Genomic DNA, 23107 nt, shown 5'->3' on the forward strand with positions numbered 1-23107 from the left:
AGCTCCCCTGTCGACCCATATGATGCTAAAAATGTTCACAGCTTTCCGAACAGATATCCTCACGGGCCTAGACACGTCCATCCAGTCCCTGCGGACGGACTTGGTAGGCATCACCTCCCGCACGGAACATCTGGAAGATAAAATGGAGGAGTTTGTATCCTCCCACAATGACCTTCTCTCTTCCCATGCGGAGTTACAAACTGAAGTGTCATTCCTCCGGGAAAAGGTTGCCGATATAGAGGACAGGTCGAGGAGAAATAATCTCAAGATAAGAGGTATCCCGGATTCAGTGGCCCCACCAGAACTCAAAGACTATGTCTCCAATCTGTTTCGGAAGCTACTACCCTCAGCGACTACACAGGACTTGATCATTGACCGAGTCCACCGCCTACCAAAACCCCGTAGCGGCTATACATCGTCATTCCCAAGAGATGTCCTTCTTCGAGTTCATTTTTTCCATATTAAGGAGGAGATCCTCAAGGCGGCCAGGAACGCAGAAGCCTCCGATATGCTAGGAGGTCTACAGATTTATCCTGACCTCTCCCAGTTTACTCTGGAAAAGAGACGCTCCTTCCGCCCAATCACCTCTGCTCTAAGAGATAACGAAATTCAATACAGATGGGGATTCCCGGTCAAGTTAATCGTCCGACATGAGTCTTCATCGTATATAATCTCATCTTTTGAGTCGGGAGTGAAACTACTTGAAGAGTGGGACATTCAGGTTCTACAACCCAAATCTACGATTCCAGCTCCAGCACCGCCAACATGACTGCAAGACCTCGGTTAGGTTGTATGACACTCTTCCTCAGTATTACTTAGTATTACTCAGCATTAGTTCCCTTTCTGGTGGTTATATACCAGTTGACTGCCCTCCCATTGGTGCGGTCCTTGCCCTGTGCCTGGGACGGTAGTTACCTTTTTTGTAGAATAACTGCTTTCTCTACTGTAAACGTGCCTAATCTTACTCTGTTTAGTTTTTGTTTGCTTTTTTTTTTAGGACCAGTAGAGATAGTATTATATGGTTACAGTTTTGTTACAATACCATGCTCTATGTTGATGGCCAGAGTATAGCCAGTACACCCTGCTGTATGTCAGCGCTAATAGCTCAGCCCAATAAAAAAAAAAAAAAGTTATAGTTACAAATATGTGTGAGACCCATTGGGGACCACCCCCCTATGGTTATGGTTTTGTCACAACCCTTTTCGTGTGACAAACATTGTGGCCCTGGTTGCAGGGCCTTTTCTGTTTCCCCCTTTTCTACCCACTTCTTGTCCCCCCCACAGTCCAACCTCAACTTAAGTATTATAAAGCCAAAACCAACCTGGTTTCTACTTCCCAATGGTTAAGTTTCTCTCGTTGAACGTCAATGGCCTAAATTCCCCTAACAAAAGACGCCAAGCCCTGGAAACATTCCACATGGAACGCGCCAAAGTGGTCGCCCTCCAGGAAACACATTTTCTAGCCTCTGCTCCCCCTAAGTTTCATGATTCCAGATATCCTGTAGGCTACTTTTCGAATGGCCCTGCAAAGAGAAATGGAGTAGCGATACTATTCCATAGTTCGGTCCAGTTCGAGGTAATCTCCCAACACTCAGATAAAGATGGGAGATATCTGATTTTGGTGGGTAAATTAGACAACATCGATATCACCCTAGCCTCCCTCTATGCACCAAACACTAATCAAATGCCATTCCTACGCAAACTCCTGGAGACGATACACCAGGTCCAGAAAGGAAGAGTAGTTATTATGGGTGACTTTAACCTGTTTCTAGATGAGAAACTGGACAAATCTTATGCCCAGCCCAGGCCACCCTCGAACTCCCACACCTCCCCCCCTCTAAGTCGTTTACTAACAGAATTTGATTTATATGATGTATGGCGCACCCACTCACCTTCAGTTAGAGATTATACGTTTTTCTCACACGTACACAACTCATACTCACGTATTGATTTAATATTAGCGGATAAATGGTCGTTACAACACACTTTGAAATCAACTATTGTGCCCATGTCATGGTCAGACCATGCAGCAGTGACCTGGACATGGCGCTCTACCCAATCGCACGACTTCCCCAAGATTTGGAGACTCCCAGATCATATCCTAGACTCCCCCGAAGCCTCAGCGGCTATATCAAATACGATCTCTTCATATTTAGAATTTAACTCCCCGACTGATACATCAATCCCTACCCACTGGTGCGCCCTGAAAGCAGTTCTAAGGGGTGTTATTATCCAAACAGGAGCCAGACTGAAGAAGCAACGCTTAGCTATACAGGAGGATCTAGAACTGAAGCTACTCCAAGCAGAGTCTCTCAATAGATCCGCCCCCTCCCGCGCCCTGAAACGAGAGATAGTATCCATTCGGAACCAACTACAAAAACTTTTCCTAGACCGACAAAAATATGTATATTCAAAACTCCAACAGAAATTCTATTCACTAGGTAACAAAGCAGGCAAATTCCTAGCCCGTAAACTCAGGCTTCGCCAAACTAGGAATAGAATCAAACTTATTAAGACACAAGACGGGAAAAGGCTATTAAACCCCCCTGACATAGCGGCAGCTTTTGCCAAATTTTACAAAAACCTGTACAACCTCCATTCAGACCCCAACACCCCCCAACCTACTCCCGACTTAATCACTTCCTTTCTGGAAGCATTACCTTTCCCCAAAGTGCCAACTGAGGATCATGACGCACTTAATGCAAAGTGGTCAGAGGAAGAAATCCTACAGGTAATAAAATCCCTACCCCGAGCAAAAGCCCCTGGGCCAGATGGCTTCACCAATGCATTTTACAAAAAATTTAACAATGAGCTTGCCCCCTCCCTATCCTCCTTGTTCAACTATGCGACTGAAACTGGCTCGCTCCCGGATGAGATGCTACAAGCCCGCATCATCACGATCCACAAACAAGGAAAGGACCCCTCACTTTGCCAAAACTATAGGCCCATAGCCCTCCTTAACACCGATCTCAAACTTTTTTCAAAATTAATCGCTAATAGGTTAGCTCCCCTCATCCCCAATCTAGTCCACCCAGATCAAGTTGGGTTTGTACAAGGGCGCCAAGCAACTGATAATACCAGAAGGGTATTTGACCTTGCAGATTATATTTCTCAGACGAGAGAGGAAGCCATTTTCCTGTCTTTAGATGCAGAAAAGGCCTTTGACAGGCTACACTGGGGCTTTCTTACTGACACCTTGACAAGATTTGGCCTCAGGGGACCGATCCTCTCTTCCATTTTAGCCCTATATAGTTCCCCCAACGCAGTAGTGTTCAGTAACAGCTTCACATCAACCCCCTTTAAAATCTCCAACGGGACTAGACAGGGCTGCCCCTTATCTCCTATCATGTATGTATTGGCTATAGAACCTCTAGCAATGGCAATACGACAATCCCTAGCCTTTCCGGGAATTAGAGTTGGTACGTCCCTCCATAAGATCAGCATGTTTGCCGATGATATTCTCCTTTTAGCAACAAAGCCTGACACCTCCCTTCCAGCCCTTCATGAGATACTTGACCGTTTTAGCGCAGCATCCTTTTATAAACTTAACACGACAAAGACAGAAGCTTTGCCGTTTAACTTGAGCGCAGAGAAAATCTCCATGTTCAAACAGCGTTACAAATACAACTGGAAGAAAGACTATATAGTTTACCTTGGAGTTAACATCCCCAACTCCTTAGCCACAGTCTCTGAAATCAACTTCAACCCCCTGATCTCCCAAATAGATGCATTATTGAAGGATTGGTTTAGCCTGGAAATATCCTGGCTGGGGCGAATTGCAGCTTTTAAAATGTCAATACTACCGAGATTGATGTACCTCTTTCGAGCAATCCCGTACTTAGTCCCACAGAAAATCATTAACCAAATCCATTCAATAATCCTGAAATATATTTGGAAGAAAAAACCCCCACGTATAGCATATAAGAAACTGACGAAACTACGTAAACACGGAGGCCTCGAGGTACCAGACTTAAAGAAATACCAACTTGCATGCCTAGTGGCCCAAATAAACGATTGGTCCTTACCTAAAGGTAAAAAACAGTGGGTGGATTTGGAGAACCAACTGTTTCCCCGAATACCCCTAGTAGACCTACTTTGGACCCCTGCTCAACAGAGACCCCAAGCGCACACTGCTACACGGGCCATATCTGACTCTCTATGTGCATGGGACACATTAGTTGTATCCTCTAAAATGGTCTCTCTCCCCTCTCGCAACCTATCTGTTCATGCTTTATCAAAATTATTACCTAATATGAACCTCTCTACCTGGATAACACGCGGCATTGACTCCATTGCAGCTTTAATAGATGGTGTTTCCATAACCCCCTTTAGCTCTCTTCAGGATCATTTTTCCCTACCAGATAAAGAATTATTCACGTATAGCCGAATTGTCCACTGGCTAAAGAGTGTGGTGAGATCCTCAGGACCAGTCCTACTACCCTCCCCTAAAATCCTAACGAAATTGGCCCTTGGGAACTCAAGAGGATCAATAAGCTTTTGGTATTCAGAGAGCCAAGCTAACACCTTAGAGAATAAATCCACCACCCAAACCAAATGGGAGGATGCCCTGGAATGTTCCTTCACCCAACACCAATGGGAAAGAATTTATCTTACGTCTCATAAAATATCTAAATGCAGTAACCATCTCGAAATGCATTTCAAACTCCTACACGATCTATATTTCACCCCTGCCAAACTCCATAGAATCTGGCCCTCAACTTCAGATATGTGCTGGAGAAATTGTGGCAAGACTGGTGATACCTATCACATCTTCTGGGCCTGCCCGAAAATAAGACAACTATGGGGGGAAGTTTTTAAACTTGCCTCCAGAGTCATAGGGGCCTCGCTTGAGGTGTCCCCCCTCCCGGCGCTGTTACATCTTTACCCCCCGGCCCTTCCACAGATCAAATGCTACGCCTTAGGCCATCTGTTCATAGCTACACGGGCAGCAATAGCCCAAGAATGGAAAAAACCTTCTCCCCCTCCTCTCAGTAAAATTATCAGGAAACTACACCATTCGTTCCAAATGGAGACTATGGGCTTAACCTCCCCATCCAAAACACCCGCTACCCAAGAGTCTTGGTCCAGTTGGCGGGATTATGTTGCCACCCCAGAGGGGGCAACACTGATATTCAACATGATCTAATGTTTAGCAAAACCTAGTTAGCTTCCTCAAATCTATTGACAACTAATTATTTGTATTGTATTATTTGTATCTATTCCCCCAGGTAACTTAGGTAAATTATGCATGTATGTATTGTCATCTTTACTAGTAATTGCATATACTGATGTATGTTGGATTGTACCCTCCCCCCTTCCCCCTCCTTTTTTCTGTACCCCTCTCCCCCTCCGTATAAAACGGAACAAAATTCTTAATAAAAATTTATATTGGAAAAAAAAAAATGAGCTGTCTAAATATACACATGTCAGTACCCTCAAGCCAAACACTGAAACATAATTTGTTATTCAGATACAATTGCAATTACATACAGAATGCTGTATATAATTTTATTCAGCAAAAGATGCTTGTGGGTCTGATTAGTTTAGTGATGTAAATAAGATAAATGAATAAGGTTAAAATATTTTTATAATGTGTATTTGTAACTACTGTACTGTAAGTGTGTACTTATAATTGATTTTGGACATTGCTGAAGAACTTATATAAAAAAAAAATCTCTATTGAAGTCTGACTTTATAGAGCTGTTTTGTGTGAGACTTGTATAGTGTAACAGGGGAAGGCCAAGAAGTAATGGTAGCCAAGTTAGGCTACTATTACTTCTTGGCTTGCCCCTGTTACACTATACATCGCATGCTGGTTAATAAAATGGATGCTTACTGCTCTATAAATACCGCCAGTAGTCGGATCTGATTTACATTCAGAGAGTTAAATACCCACACCATTACATTAGCCAAGTTCCAGGGAAAAGTCAGACATTCTAACATCCGACTTTGAGCGACTTTTTCAAAGACATTAAAATCAGCTCTCATTACATCACACACTCCCACTTCTGTCCAAATTCTACTTTTATGATCTGCTGGGTTGCACTGGGCTGACTGTGGTTTGGTCTTGTGGTCAACATTTTAGATCTAGGATTTATAGCTAATGATGACCTTTCGGACTTCGGAGTTCAAGTGACTGCCATCAAACCTGGCCAGTATGTTTTGCCACCAAGTCACCCTAGCCTCCATTGGCTCTTGAGTAAGTCGATTAGACACCCAGTGTGCAGATACCTTGCTCAGACCAAGCTTTGTGGAGTACAAAGTGGATGGATCCCTATGAGTAGCCTCTCCTTCTCTAATTGGGCCTTGACCACACTGCTGTCTACCTTAATTAAGGACCATATATGGCCACCATGTTCTCAGGGATGGTTGACATAGGTCGGCCACAGCAATTCTGTTCTTCTCACGTGTACTGATATTCTGCATACAACTCACTTACAGTACTTTGGATCGCCAAAAGCAGCTTGGAGCCAGTCTAAGCTCTCCTGGCTCTCTAGTGGCCCCAGCTCCCTAACAAGTTTGTGAGGAAGTTAACATGCTGACTTATTTGGTGTGCGGTTCTGTGCCTTAACATTTCAAAACTATACTCAGAGATTACAGTTCCCAACCTGACAATCAGATTGTGTCTGCTCTACCTATATACTGCACAGCTGGTAACTTATTGCACACCTTACCTTAGCAATCATTTTTTGCAAATAAGTACCATTTTATGATGTTCAATTGATGTGTACAGTGCCTAACAATACAATTTTTTCCACAAGAAGTTATATTGATATTTTACATCTTTAATAATTCTCAGGATACCGGTTGCGTATTTCCGTTATGAAAAGAATACCATATTTATTAAGTAATGTCAATGTGTGCAGTGATATCTCATATGAATGAGTCGGTTTCTGTAATAATTTGTTTCCTTGGTGGGTTTTATAAGGATTTATAGATCTTGGGGGAAAAGTAATATTGCACTGTTGGATGGTGGGATTAGATTTAATGAAGTATTGTTATTCATCCTGGGGTATTTGTGTAAACCATAAATCAGTAGATTTCTAATACTGTCAATTCCTTTGTGGGATTTAAAAATCAAAAACAAAAACCTTGTATGGCTTCTTATAACTAAGCAGTTTTGTGTTTTATATATTCATTTCTATTACAGATACCTAGTTCACTGCCCTTGTTGGCCAAATAAAAATGTAACGGCCTAATTCAGATTTGATCGCAAAGCACATGCACTGCAGGTGTAGAGAGTTCGATTTGGATGGGGTGGGGTCAAAGTGCAATCTAAATTGCAGTGTAAAAATAATGCAGCTAGTATTTATTCTGCACAGAAAAAAAATAACTCCCCGAAAACTAACCCTCTATTTGCGATCAGGTCTGAATTAGACCCTATATTATAATTATTCTGTAATGTTTTAAGGGCACATTTGGAGGATTTGTGTTTTAATATGTGCGGTCACTGCAGTGTATGTTTTTTTTAAAGGGGTGTGATGAACTGTGTGATCATTTTTGCAGGTATAATTTAATAATAATATATTTCTCCCCATTTGCATACACGGTTACCAACAGAGAGTAGATGAGGTACCAGGGAGGAGGGAGGTCATCCGGAGGGCTAGCCTCGAAAAGGTTTGTGTTATGGGAACTGATCCCGCCCCCAAAGCCACTGGTAATTTAATAAAATCCCTAAACCAGATCCCTATCCCAAATTAAAATAGGACACCAGCATCTCCATCTCCAATCCCGAATACATATTATGACAGATTAGAGCCCGACAGAGTCAAAACAATCTTTTGAACAAATGTCTAAGATTAGTGCTGCCTAGAAATGAATTTCAGTCTAAACAAACTGGAATTCACATAAGCAGAAGAAATTATCTGGCTCCTAAATAATCTGATGCCCCAATTAAGCAATGTCAGAATAGACTGGTAACAAAGAGTTAATGTAACAATTCTTTGTACAAAGATCTTTGATAAAAGCCAAAGGATAGAAAACATCCTTTGTGCATTCAGGTATTAGCAGTGAGGCACATGTGTATTCCTAACTGTTATGTATTCTATAAAATCTAACATTACAAAGTAAATCTATAGTACAGTACAAGTCTATGTACTAAGTCTTGGAGGGAGCTAAAGTGGTTGGAGATAAAGTAGAAACCAATCAGTGTCACACCAGGGGGCTTAGTCGACGAGACTGAGACCTCTGGTGGGGACCTGGACCGGTACCTGAACCGGGAAGGTTGGAGAGGACCCTTGCGCATGGAGTGCGCGACAGTGCACCCAGAGCCAATAAGCAGTCAGAGGTAAAATACAACCGGAGTTTATTTGCAGATGGTTGTAATATTAACAGACAGTAAAGTATGCAGGAGAAATGACAGTTTATGCAGATTGCAATACTTTACAGATGTGATGATATGTGGAATCGATGGTGGAACATCGGATGTGGGGGCTGTGGGTCCGGAGTGACGGACGGAAGACTTGAGCTTGGCTGTGGGTCCGGAATGACGGACGGAAGCTTGGCTTGGAGATCCGGAATATCGGACTATCGATGATGATGTGGGAACATCGGATTCGGGTATCGGATATGGAAGAAGACTGTGGGTCCGGAATGACGGACGGGAGATGACTGTGGGTCCGGAATGACGGACGGAAGCAGGAGATCCGGAATATCGGACTAGCGATGAAACATCGATGGTGGATGATGCTGGAGCATCGGAAGGACCAGAGTCCCGGAGCTAGGCTTGGTCGCTGGGCTGAGAGGCAGGATCACAGGCGGTGAAATAACCTGGACTTCACAGGAGATGGAACAACCTGGAACACACTGCAGCATGGAAAACAACACCAGCAGAGAAATACACTTGCACGGAGACAAGGACAGCTGACCATACACTGGAGACAACTGAAGCACTAGCAATGGTTCTGAGAGCTCCCAGCATACTTATCCCCACTGGGTGGCCAGGATTGGCCGAGGAAGTATGACAGGGAGATCAGAACCAACAGAATTGGACAGCACAGACATGTGACTGGAAAGAACATGGCAGCCCCCATGTCTGCTATGGCGGGAAAGTGTGTTTGTGCACACCATGCTGGATACTAGGAGCAATAGCGGCGGACAGGTGGATTGCCGTGCACTGGGGACTGTCACTGGGAGACAGGAGGCCGGCAGAGATGACGTCTGGACCGCAAGCTGAACCTGCGGAGGCACTTAGCCGGTAAGAAAGTCTGTCTGACAGCTCGGATCGTGACAGCACCACCCCTTTAAGGGTGGCCCCAGGACACCTTCTAGGCTTGCGGGGAAACTTGGAGTCGAACGCCCGGATGAGTCTGGGAGCATGGACATCGATGGCATTGGTCCATGATCGCTCTTCGGGGCCGTAGCCCTTCCAATCGATCAAGTATTGCAGACGACCATATCGGATGCGAGAGTCCAAGATCTTACTGACCTCATATTCTGTTCCACGCTGGGTGCAAACCTTAGGAGCCTTGGGGAGCTTGGAATGAAAGCGATTCAGAACCAGCGGCTTGAGCAGCGAAATGTGGAATGTAGCTGGAACTTTCAAATAGGGCGGCAACTTGAGCTTGTAAGCTACTGGATTGACGACTCGCTCAACTGGGAAAGGACCAATATATCGGGGAGCGAACTTCATCGATGGCACTCTCAATCGAAGATTCTTGGTTGACAACCAGACACGATCTCCTGGACGGAGGGCTGGCACAGCTCTGCGTTTCCTGTCGGCAAATTTTTTGTACCTGCTTGAAGCCTTCAGAAGTGAAGAACGAATGAGCTTCCAGGATTTGACGAATTGCCGGATGGTCGTGTCGACCGCTGGAACAGAGGACACAGGTTGCAGAGTGAAGTCAGGAACTCGAGGATGAAACCCATAATTGGCAAGGAATGGAGTGACATTTGATGAAGAATGATATTGGTTATTATGGCAGAACTCTGCCCATGGAAGGAGTTGAGCCCAGTCATCTTGGGAAGAAGAGACATATGTGCGGAGAAATGCTTCAAGGTCCTGATTCACCCTCTCCGTTTGGCCATTGGTTTGAGGGTGGTAGGCTGTGGAAAACTTTAACTTGATTTGAAGCAGGGAGCACAGGCTTCGCCAGAACTTGGCTACGAATTGGACTCCTCTATCGGAGATGATTTCCAGAGGCAGCCCATGAAGCTTGAATATCTCTTTGATGAAGAGCTGGGACAGCTTGGAAGCTGACGGAAGACGGGGGGGGGAACGAAGTGAGCCATCTTGGTGAACCGGTCAACAATCACCCAGATGGTGGTGAACTTGTCAGACTCTGGAAGATCAGTTACAAAGTCCATAGAGATATGCGTCCAAGGACGATGTGGCACTGACAGTGGCATCAATTGCCCAGGAGGAGACTGACGACTGGTCTTGTGCTGAGCACATTTAGCACAAGAGGAAACAAAGTCCTGTACATCCTGTTTGAGGGACGGCCACCAGTAGGACCTGGTGATAAACTCGTAAGTTTTCTGAATGCCTGCATGGCCAGCGAATTTTGAAGAATGCGCCCAACAGAGCAACTTCTTTCTTAGAGCTGGCTTTACATATCTTTTCCCTGTAGAGGGCGTGAGATTTGAAACTCTCGTTGCGGAGAAGGCCACTGGATCAATAATAAAATGTTGATGTGTGGACTTAGACTCACTTTCTTGCTCCCATGAGCGGGAAAGGGCATCAGCTTTTCGGTTTTGTGTCCCTGGACAGAACGACAGCTTGAAACGGAACCTGGAAAAGAAAAGTGTCCATCTGGCTTGACGGGTATTTAAACATTGAGCAGACTTGAGATACAGAAGATTCTTATGGTCTGTGATAATTGTGATCTCATGAACAGCGCCCTCTAGAAGATATCTCCATTCTTCTAATGCCAACTTGATGGCGAGGAGCTCTTGGTCACCGATGGCATAGTTACGCTCTGCAGGCAGGAACTTACGGGAGTAGAACCCACAGGGATGAAGACGACCATCGGGCGCTTTCTGCGAGAGGACTGCCCCAACACCCACGGAGGAGGCATCAACCTCGAGAATAAAGGGCAAGGTGGTATCAGGTTGTCTTAAAACAGGAGCGGAAGTGAACCTCTGTTTCAACAGATGGAAGGCTTCGATGGCTTCTGCCGGCCACTTCGCTGGATTAGACCCCTTTTTCGTTAAGGCAGTGATGGGAGCCACAATAGACGAGAAATTACGAATGAATTTTCTGTAATAATTGGCAAAACCCAGGAAACGTTGAATACCTTTCAGCGAAGAGGGAATTGGCCAATCTTGGATGGCCTGCAGTTTTCCTGGATCCATTTGAAGACCAGAACCGGAGACAATGTACCCTAGGAAGGGTATAGACTTCATCTCGAAGACACACTTCTCCAGTTTACAGTAGAGATGATTTGCTCGCAGCCGGGACAGAACCTCTTTGACCCAATAACGATGTTCTGTGATGTTATTGGCGTAGATTAAAATGTCATCGAGATATACAACTACATGACGATACAGAATGTCCCGAAAAATCTCATTGACATAGTGCTGGAACACGGCTGGGGCATTGCTGAGCCCGAAGGGCATGACGAGGTACTCATAGTGGCCGTCTCTGGTATTAAACGCCGTCTTCCACTCGTCGCCCTCTCGTATGCGGATGAGATTATATGCACCCCTCAGGTCGAGTTTCGTGAAGATGGTTGCACCGCTGACACGGTCAAACAGCTCGGTGATGAGGGGCAACGGATATCGGTTCTTTACTGTAATGTCATTGAGGCCGCGATAATCAATGCAGGGACGTAGGCCTCCATCCTTCTTCTTTACGAAGAAGAACCCTGCGCCAGCAGGAGAAGTCGAAGGACGGATGAATCCCTTTGCCAGATTTTCCTTGATGTAATTGGTCATGGCTTGAGTCTCTGGAAGAGAGAGAGGATAAGTTCTACCTCTGGGTGGTTCTTTGCCTGGGATAAGGTCGATAGGGCAATCCCACGGTCTGTGAGGAGGTAGGATATCAGCGCCAGACTTGCTGAATACATCTGAGTACTCTTGGTAGGGAAGAGGCGGAAGGTCTGCTGCATCGGCTGAAGAATGACGAGCTGGGAGTACCTTTTGGAGACAGGTACCGGAGCAGGAAGGATCCCAGGAAAGGATTTCCGATGTCTTCCAATCAAGACGAGGATTGTGAAGACGGAGCCAGGGTAAACCTAGAACCAGAGCATGAGTGGTTTGGGGTAAAACCAGGAAGGACAAAAGTTCAGTGTGCAGGACTCCCACTTTTACTGTAAGTGGCAAGGTTCTGCGGGAGACTGTCGCATCAGGAATCCTACTGCCATCCACAGCAGTAAGGAAGACAGTCTTGGAAAGACTTTCAGTGGGTAACCCCCACTTGCGGACCAGTTCTGCAGTAACGAAGTTGCCAGCGGCACCGGAATCAAGAAGTGCGGAGACAGTCTTGAAATGCTGACCAACTTGTAGTGAAACTGGAAGGACACAATCAGTTGCTGATGGAGAGGACTTAATTACTCCTAGCCTACCCTCTCCTTGACGGGCTAGGAGGAGGAGTTTTCCTGACGCTTTGGGCATGCAGAAATTTGATGTGCAGGATCGGCACAATACAGGCAGAGCTGTGCCAACCGTCGACGTTCTCCTGGAGACAAACGGAAACGGTTTATCTCCATTGGTTCTTCTTTGGAATGGACCGCAGGAGCAGTGGGTAAAGAAGGCGGAGGAGTTGGCACTTTAACTGGAGCGCTCTTGTGACGTTCTACAGCCCTTTCTCGGAAGCGTAGGTCTACTTTGATACACAATGATATAAGGTCATTTAGACCTGAGGGTAAGTCTCTGGTAGCGAGTTCATCCTTAATATGATCGGATAGGCCATGCCAGAAAGCTGCGTATAAGGCCCCATCACACCAGGAGAGTTCAGACGCCAGAATCTGGAACTGGACCAGATATTGCCCGACGGAGCGGGATCCCTGTCTGAGACGGAGGAGTTCAGTGGAGGCAGATGCTGATCGCCCAGGCTCATCAAAGATACGCCGGAATGTTGACACGAAGTCCTTGTAGTTGGACAGGATGGCATCAGATCTTTCCCATAAGGGAGACGCCCATTCTAACGCTGCTCCACACAGGAGGGAGATGATGTAGGCGATCTTGACCCTTTCAGTAGGGAAGTTGCTGGGTTGCAGCTCGAAGTGAATCTCACACTGATTGAGAAAACCTCGACAGGTCTTGGGGTTCCCATCATACTTGGTGGGGACAGAGAGATGAAGGCGAGGTGCAGCAGCCATTACAGGAGGATGAACTGGACTTGGAAGTTCTCTGACAGGCTCAGGGCCACTGAAAGTGGTCTGTAGCTTATCCAGCCGGGAAGACAGATCTTGCAGACAATGAATCACTTGGCTCTGCGCAGCCTCTTGCTAATCCAAGCGAACAGCCAGTTGCTGTACAGGGCTGGGTGGACATGCTTGGTTTGCGGCTGGATCCATTTGGCTAGTGCTTACTGTCACACCAGGGGGCTTAGTCGACGAGACTGAGACCTCTGGTGGGGACCTGGACCGGTACCTGAACCGGGAAGGTTGGAGAGGACCCTTGCGCATGGAGTGCGCGACAGTGCACCCAGAGCCAATAAGCAGTCAGAGGTAAAATACAACCGGAGTTTATTTGCAGATGGTTGTAATATTAACAGACAGTAAAGTATGCAGGAGAAATGACAGTTTATGCAGATTGCAATACTTTACAGATGTGATGATATGTGGGATCGATGGTGGAACATCGGATGTGGGGGCTGTGGGTCCGGAGTGACGGACGGAAGACTTGAGCTTGGCTGTGGGTCCGGAATGATGGACGGAAGCTTGGCTTGGAGATCCGGAATATCGGACTATCGATGATGATGTGGGAACATCGGATTCGGGTATCGGATATGGAAGAAGACTGTGGGTCCGGAATGACGGACGGGAGATGACTGTGGGTCCGGAATGACGGACGGAAGCAGGAGATCCGGAATATCGGACTAGCGATGAAACATCGATGGTGGATGATGCTGGAGCATCGGAAGGACCAGAGTCCCGGAGCTAGGCTTGGTCGCTGGGCTGAGAGGCAGGATCACAGGCGGTGGAATAACCTGGACTTCACAGGAGATGGAACAACCTGGAACACACTGCAGCATGGAAAACAACACCAGCAGAGAAATACACTTGCACGGAGACAAGGACAGCTGACCATACACTGGAGACAACTGAAGCACTAGCAATGGTTCTGAGAGCTCCCAGCATACTTATCCCCACTGGGTGGCCAGGATTGGCCGAGGAAGTATGACAGGGAGATCAGAACCAACAGGATTGGACAGCACAGACATGTGACTGGAAAGAACATGGCAGCCCCCATGTCTGCTATGGCGGGAAAGTGTGTTTGTGCACACCATGCTGGATACTGGGAGCAATGGCGGCGGACAGGTGGATTGCCGTGCACTGGGGACTGTCACTGGGAGACAGGAGGACGGCAGAGATGACGTCTGGACCGCAAGCTGAACCTGCGGAGGCACTTAGCCGGTAAGAAAGTCTGTCTGACAGCTCGGATCGTGACAATCAGGTCCTAACTTATTATTCGAACATTGGGGCAGATGTATTAACCCTGGCAAAGTGATAAACTGGAGATAAAATGGAAGGAGATAACGCACCAGACAATCAACTCCCAACTATCATATTTCAAACACAGCTGATTGGCTGGTACATTGTCTGCTTCCACTTTATCTCCAGTTTACCTCTTCGCCAGGCTTAATAAATCTGCCCCTCCGCCTGTAAAATGACAGGTAAGAACTGATTGGCTGGTAATTTCTCCAAGGCTACTTTATCTCTCTCCAAGGCTTAGTACAAAGACCACAGCACTTCGGGCTTGAGTTTAAGGTACAGATGGAGCCGGCCTGGTCTTTGCAGGGGATGGCGGCAGAATCGCCAGCCGCCATCCCCCGCCAGCCGCCATCTGATCTGCGAAAGGGGACACGCGCACGAGACGCGCACGCGTCCCCTTCCGACGGCGTTTCCCCCGGGTCCCCGCCGGCTTGCCGGCGGTCACCCGGGGTCCCCACCGCCTCCCCGCTTCCCCCCGCCGCCTCCCCTAACCCTGTCTGTCTCCCTGAAGCGGAGACGGACAGGGTTCCCGTCGCCCTGCTGCCCAGAAACTTAGACGCGCGTGCGTGTGAGACGCACGCGCGTCTCAGTCAGATGGAGCGCCTCGCCACTGGCAGATCGCCGGCGGAGACAATCTGGCGATTCGCCAGCAAGTGGGAGCCCAGCTCCATCTGTAAAGGTTTCATGCACCAAAGGGATGACTCAGGTTGGCTCAGTAAACATTGAAATTAGCTGCTTACTGAGCCCATAAATGCCAGCCGGCCAAACACCAGCCACCCATCCCCCGATGAATTCCCTCAGTAACATGCAAGGGCCGGTGCAAGGCTTGTCAGCACCCTAGGCAAACCTTTAGCAACCCCCCCCCCCCAGAAAAAAAACCTTGCTCTCATGTGAAAGGCTCTCGTACATGCATGCATGCATATACACATGCATCCATATATCCATCCCTCCTCCTTCCCAGCCACAGAACATTGTACAGATGGGGCAGGTCCCATCTTGCCAGGGGATGGCGATGGCGACGCCAGCTGCCATCCCCCGCCAGTGCCATTTCGATGGTGAGAAGGGGACGCGCCCGCATGAGAGGCGCCTTCCGACGGTGCTTCCATCCGCTCCCCGGGTCCCCGACGGCTTGTCGGCGGTAACCCAGGGTCCCCGCCGCCTGCCCGCACCCCACCTAACCCCCCTAACCCTGTCCGTCTCCCTGAGGCGGAGACGGACAGGGTTTCCGTCGCCCCGCTGACGGAGATTGAGACGCGCGTGCGCGTGAGACGCACGCGCGTCTCAGTCTGATGGATGGCGAGGCTGCTGGCGGATCGCCAGCGGGGACGTTCTGGTGATCCGCCAGCCAGGATGAAGCCTGCCCCATCTGTATTCACTACTATTACTACCCCAGGTAGTGACTCCAGGCAGCCACTACTCTGGGTGCTGCACCACCCCTAGAAAGAACAAATTACCTCTGGCTGGGTTGGCGGGGGTTACTGCTCCAGCTTCTACTGGTTAGTGGTGCCGCTGGTCAGGTTGTTGCTGCCACTGGCGGGGAGGCACTGGACTCCGATGCGACCACTGATTACCTGGCGCCGCATTCGATGACTGAAGTGGAGAGATACAGCCGAAGGGGATAGAAATCATTTGATGGTCGCCATTGAATGATTTTTCTCCCCATCGGAAATAAAAATCAGTCAAAACTGATTTTTATTTCTGTCGGAGTCCGCAAAAGACGGGGCCGGCTCTGACGTGTTGTGACATTGTCCTGTCTTTGTTCCCAGGGGAATGACCTGCATTTTTATGGGGACGCCCATGCCAGCAAATGCTGGGCGTTCCCCTGCTGCCGCCCCTAAACGACCCCGGCCCTCCCTTCCCACAGTGAATGGCCCTACGACTGTGTAACTCACCAAAGCCGCTCACTGCTGTTGTCTGTACATGCGCAAATATGCTCATGCACAGACCCCCCACATCAGAACGAGGCCGAATTTTTTATTAAATCATGCCCCAAATTTGGAGTACAATACTTAACACAATGGGGCTTAATACCTAATTATAATACATTTGTATTAAGATTACTATCACTTTGAATTGTTTATCACTAACATGTAGTGTTTTGTTTTGAAGTTTGAGAAAATATAAAATAAGTCACAATATTTAACTTGAACACATGAACATATGCTAACACTTTTTGCTTACAAACAAGCAGACTGTTGTAGTTATTTATATACAGTGTTATCCAACTGAAACATTTATTTTCAGAACCTTTTTAATTAGTTATTTATCAAGCAGCTTTTAATTAATGTTTCCCACTTATATCTCAAATGAAATATGTAACCAATTAAACATAGGGCATGCCAAAGAACAGTTTCCTAAAAATCAACACGCCGGGGCGCCTTCCCTTCCAGAATAACCAGGAGGCTCCTGAAAGTTGGGTCGTGTACCTGCTCCCCCCCCCCCCCCTAGAAAGGAGGGTAAATATGCAACTTTCCAGTTAGATGGGGAGGCAGATTGTTGGGATGAAGCAGCTGCCGTCTCAGAGTACAGTTTGGCCGGTGCTGGTGAATGGATTCGCCGTCCAGGACGGTCAGGATCCCGGAGCATCTGGTACCAACAGTGGGCTGGAAGGCAGGTAGAGGGAGAAGATCAGCTTACCTCCGCAACTCAGATACAGGGCTCAGACTCCGGATACACTGAGGGCACCAGTCCCCTGCTGCTCACATAGTTAGGGCCGCAACCTGCAGGGAGAGAGTACTCCATCTTTTGGCTCTGCAGCGCCATGCGCCACTGCTGTACATTCCTTCAGGACAGCAGCGCTGGGGATGAAAAGGGGATGGGGAGAGATGGAACTGACACTGCTGCCAATCAATGTTTACTGGGCCACATACTGCCCTCCTGGAGCCAGCACCCAGGTCCCTTGACCCCCTAGCAACCCCCTTGTTATGGCCCCGACCTTGCCCGTCCACAGCAGAGTACAAGTGGGTGGTATGAGGGGGACCTGATGACGCAATTTGCACTAAATGAGTCATCGTATCCCTGCTTTGCTATACAGTGCTTGTGTTCAGCACTGTATATATGGGGTACAGACTAATGATTATGTGATCGTAGTGCCATGACTCCCAGTTGGTCTACCTTCTCATCTGGCCATGACCCCTATCTGTCTACCATGCTGTACTGAAGGGTGTAGAGGGGGCAGCAAAGTAGGTAGGTAAGTATAATTTAAACCATAGAACACCTAGTGGTGCCAAGAGTAGTGCAAGCCTAATAAAGGTGGAAACTATCTTGCCTATCTATAGTGTAATAAGTCAATAAAAAATGGCACTCAAAATTCTCCTTCTAATTCATTAGCGGACTAGCCATCACCGTTATGGTGCACCAGTCCCTACTAGTTGCAAGTGATATGCCTGGTACATGAGACGTATTAACATTGCTATCCAGCTCTGCATACCCTGCCTGCGTTTTCCAGGCCTCTCGCAGAGAACGCTGGGTCCCGTACCCTCAATGTCGCGTTGCTGTCCGTGTCGCGTCATCCCCATCCTCAGCAGAAATTAAACTGTGATCAGAAGAGTCGATCGCAGTTTAAGTGTTTTCGCTTACTTGCATTTTTGTAGATCTGGTTCAGATTTAGGCCCTGTAACCTGCACGGCCACTATTTTGAGTACCAGCATTAATAATAAGCTTACTGGAAATGTCCCTGTTAGAAATCCTGTGAGAGGCGATAAGGAAATCTGTAAAATTCTACAGAAAATCTGCAAGTCAGAGGTTAAAGCCTGTATTTCAATAAAGCTGAAATCCATCTACCTGAATTACATTCAGTCAGCTAAAAGCTAATCTTGGAATGGTAAATGCCTGAGCGATTTGTGCCGTTTACTTGCAATGTTGTTTCTGTCCCTTATCTTGCTCTCTCAGACTGCTTCCAGCCCTGTGATACCTAAATAACAGTAAGCACTCCGAAATAAGGACAGGACTGTGTAGTATATTTATGCACTGTAAGTGAAATCTGCAGCACTTTATTCAGGCATCTCCCAGCCCAGATAGCCCGTTCCTCCCGCTAGTATTTACAGTATATCTTTCACTGTGCTGAAGTTATGTATAGCTAGAGTGTAGAGCAGGGGTGGGCAACTATTTTTGCTGGGGGGCCGCTTACCAACACCAGAAAATATTTGAGGGCCGCACACATATCTTGTATATACAATACAAATCACACATGTGTGTGCGTGTGTATGGGTGTGTGTGTATGTATATAATATATATATATATATATATATATATATATATATATATATATATATACTATATATATGTATGTATATAATATATATATATATATATACAGTATATATATACACACACATATGTATATATGTACACTGTGTTTCAGGGAGCCTGGGAGGGGAGGCGGAGACACTTTAATACTGTTGCCATTTATACCTGACTGTGCCTGATGCGCACAGAATTTCTTTGAGCCTGGGAGGGGATGCGGTGACACATTTAATGTACTGCTGCCGTCGCCGCCGCCGTTAATCCCCGTATCTGTCTGTGCATGCCGCGCACAGCATTACTGGGAGCGTGGGAGGTGACGCAGTGACGCGGCAGCGCCAACCAATGGTGGGGAGGCGGCTGCCGGGTCATCGCGTCCCCTCCCACTCTCCCAGTAATGCTGTGCGCGGCAGGCACAGATTACCGGCGACGGCAGCGAAAACACAGATATCTGGCAATGACAAGCGGCTATAGTCGGGCTGCTTGTCATAGTAAAATATGTCAGTTCAGCGGGCCAGACTAAAGCCCACGACTGGTGTAGAGTGTATCTATCAGTGAAACATTAAAATGGCATGTGAGTTTTAAAAGAAATTACTATTATATGGTATCTTAGATAGGGAACTCCAGTAGCCACTATCCACCAAACTCTTTACCGATTACTTTTGCTGAGTAGATGTAAATAGAAATTAGTGTTTTTTGGTGGTTGGACGGTTCATCATGCTGCTTGTCTGGTAATGTATACATCAGTGATCCGATGTTACATCCTAGGGTGCAGTTTCTGATCTCCTGCCGCACTATTGGCAAGACACAAGCAGTACTTTGCGACATTTGCCATCCATCAGGCACTGAATAAGGCCCATTTTTAGGTACACCTTTCTAGTACTGGCTAATAGCCTACTTCTCTTCCCATATTTCCCAAGCACAGCTTGATATCTTCATGCCCCCATTTTGAACCATGCTGTCCTGTGCCGCCCCCAGTTTTTTTTTTCAAAACTTTAACCAGCCTTATGCCAGATAAAAATCCACAGTCTGACCATGACCTGCACTTGTAAGTCTGTAACTGTAGCTGCTTGCCCTGACACACCCATGACACTCCCATAAGATACCCCTTGAATTAAGTTTTTTGTGTGCACTGCTAGCCACCTCCCAGTCACCGCCCCCGGAAAGACCATTATGTTTGTTCTGTCTGTCCTCGACAGGGTGTCATAAAAGAGTATAATTTACTTAACTGCATTGATTTACAGTGTTGAAAGGCTTTTCATTTAAATAGCAAATTGGAAATGATTATATTCTTTGGATATATATACTGTATTCATTTACAATAGTTCAGAATTTCAGGGATATTCATTTTACAATGGGGATCTGGAACCTAACCGACTGTACAGTATGTATTGTTTTAAGTTTTCCAGGTGAAGTGGTCTGACTCAAAGGGCCATACACACTACGCCGACCCCGCCGATGCTTATATTGGTGGAGGGGTGGCCGCATCAGCAAGTGCATACACATTTGTTGATGCCACACACGAGGAGGCGAGCGCAGCGTGGGAGCGATGGACATTCTGCAGCTGCAGCATGGCTGTCACTAACCTTCACCTCCCTTGTCCGGACGTGCTGGACGAGAGAGGGGTCGATGCACGACGTACACACTGTTCACAATATTGTTCAGAAAACCCAATATCGTCTCGAATGTATGGGCCTTTAGAGGTGGATGCAATGTCGATGTTTGTGCAGTTGGTGATTTTTTTCTATTGCGCATGCATCACATTGCACAGTGCATGTGCTGTGATGGTCTCGCGATGTCATCAGTAGTGTCTATAAGGATGGGCGGTGGGTAAAAAACATGCATGCATGTGAAGACCACTTTAGGGGTGTGTCGCAGCCAACAGCTGTATTTTAAGATGCAACAGGCATTCTGAACAATGATAGGGTTGCTCAGAAGTCTGATGCAAGTCTGAATGGAGGTTGGAAAAGGGAGGTCGGGTAGAAAAACTAGATTTATTAAGAAATCAGTAGAACATCAAGAATATAAACAAACTTTGAAAGGGGAAAAGCGATAACTGAAATGCTTACTGGCCAATGGAAAAAGCTTGGCAGGCTAAATTGGGAAACTAGAAACTGTGAAAGCAAGGGATGATTATGATATAATTGGTATAACAGAAACATGGTGCAATGAGTCACATGATTGGGCTATAAACATGGAGTGATACACCCAGGGGGAGTAACTAGAAATTGATGGGCCCCATAGCAAATTTTTGAAAGGACCCCCCTCCCAACATTGTCACAACAGTACCTCTACAGAAGAAAAGAGGGAGGAGTGAGAGAGGGAGGGGGGTCATCAGAGAGATAGAGAGGGCTTCATGGAAAAAGAGGGAGAGAGGACAGAGAGAGGGTGTCAGAGAGAAAATGAGAGAAAGAGGATTGTCAGGGAGAGAAAGGGCGAGAAAGTGTAGAGAGAAAGAGAGAGGAGAGAGAGAGGAGAGGGAAGAGAGGGAGAAAGGGAGGAAACAGAAAGGGGGGATAGAGAATGGTAAGGAGAAAGAGAGACTAGGGGTGGGTGGGGAGTGAGGGAGAGGGATGAGTGAAAGAGAAGGAGACAGAGGAAAGAGAGAGCAAGAGGTGTGTAAGCTGGGCAGGGGAATAGAGGAGAGGAGAGTTGTGGGAGAGAGGGTGAAAAGAATGAGAGGAGGGGGAGAGATAGTTTGGGAGAAAGCAAGAAAAAAAAGAGAGGATGTCAGGGAGAGACAGCACCAGAGAGCAAGACAGAGAATAAAAGAGGAGAGGGGTGAGGCAGAGGGGGAAGGCAGGGGTGAGAGAGGCAGGGGGTGAGAAAGAATGGGGCATGATAAAGAGTGGAAAAGAGAGGAGAGAAGAGTAGAGGAGAGAGACCTGGGAGAGAAAAATTTGGGGCAGTGAGAGAAAAAGATGAGGGGGGGCTGGGGGAGAGAGAGGGAAATAGAGGAGACAGGCAGGGGAGGAGAGAGAGCAGGGGTTTTAAAGGCTTCGGACATCCTCCTAAAATCTACCCCCCCTCCCCCACTAGTACAGGTTGCATTGTGCACCCCCCACCCCCCTTCTATATTTGCAGCACTGTGTACCTGAAGCCGTGGCGGGTCTATTAAATAGCGCATGGTCGCTGGGTTTTCAGTTCACTGGCTTAGGGACACCCTCTCGCCAGCCTCAGCGTGGGAGCAATTGACAGCAGCAGCGGTGCGTGGGACTTACTGTAGATGGAGCCACTGGTGGTACAATGGGACTGCGGCAGGGTGAGTTTGGTACTGCTCAGGGTCTCCCTCTAAACAGCGCTGGCAGGAGAGCATTGTGGTAGAGAGGGGAGCACAGAACGGAGGTTCAATGGGTCCTGCTGCTCAGCATCTCCCTCTCGCAGCATTATATAAAAAAATTAAATTAACAAAACTTCAAAAGGTGCAGGGGATTGCCATCGGGGCCCTTGGTCCCCCTGAACAGCTGGGCCCCTTAGCAGCTGCATCCCCTGACCCTCTATAGTTACGACACTGGATACACCCTTTTCCGAAATGACAGGGAAAATAGAAGGGGAGTATGTGCCTTTATGTAAGAACAAACTTAAAACCACATGGGAAGGAAATGAGCTTGGGGATAGCTGAAGTTAATACAGAGGCCATGTGGGCAGTGATAACTGAAAAGAACAAAAAATCAAATCAACTTTTAGTAGGGGTATGTTATAGACCACCTAACATTAATTAAAGGGATGAGGCACTACTTTTAGACCAAATTATAAATTAGGTAGATCAGGGGCAGGTATTAATTACTAGGTGATTCATCGTGCCCTATGGGCACTCTCCACATTGTTTTAAGGGGCTCCGCCCCCTTAACCGGGTAAAGCAGTTATTGCGTGAAATATGGTTTGTGCAGGTGGGGCGGATGGGGTAATACTGGTGGTGTAGGAGTTGTGGGTGTTTAGTGGTGATGGGAGCGGGTGGTGCGTGACTGGGACAGCTGGGTTTGTGCGGGGAATTTCTCCGGACACAGTTGTTTAGTGGTGGCGGGAGAGGGGTGTGGGGTGGGTGGTGACAGGGACGGGGGGTTCTGGGCGGGGACTTGCTCAGTGATATACCAGGGCGGGGTAGGTGTTCAGCAGCGATGGGAGATGGGAGCGGGGTGACTGGGACAGTCGGGTCTGGGTGGGGACTTGTTTCGGGGATGCACACACATGCCTGGCCGGGTCAGCTTTTAAGCGGCAGCGGGGTGGACGGTGACAGGGACGGTTGGTTTTGGGCGGGGACTTGCTTAG

This window comes from Crinia signifera, chromosome 5 (genome assembly GCF_055691185.1).
Source record: "Crinia signifera chromosome 5, ASM5569118v1, whole genome shotgun sequence".
Taxonomy (NCBI): Eukaryota; Metazoa; Chordata; class Amphibia; order Anura; family Myobatrachidae; genus Crinia; species Crinia signifera.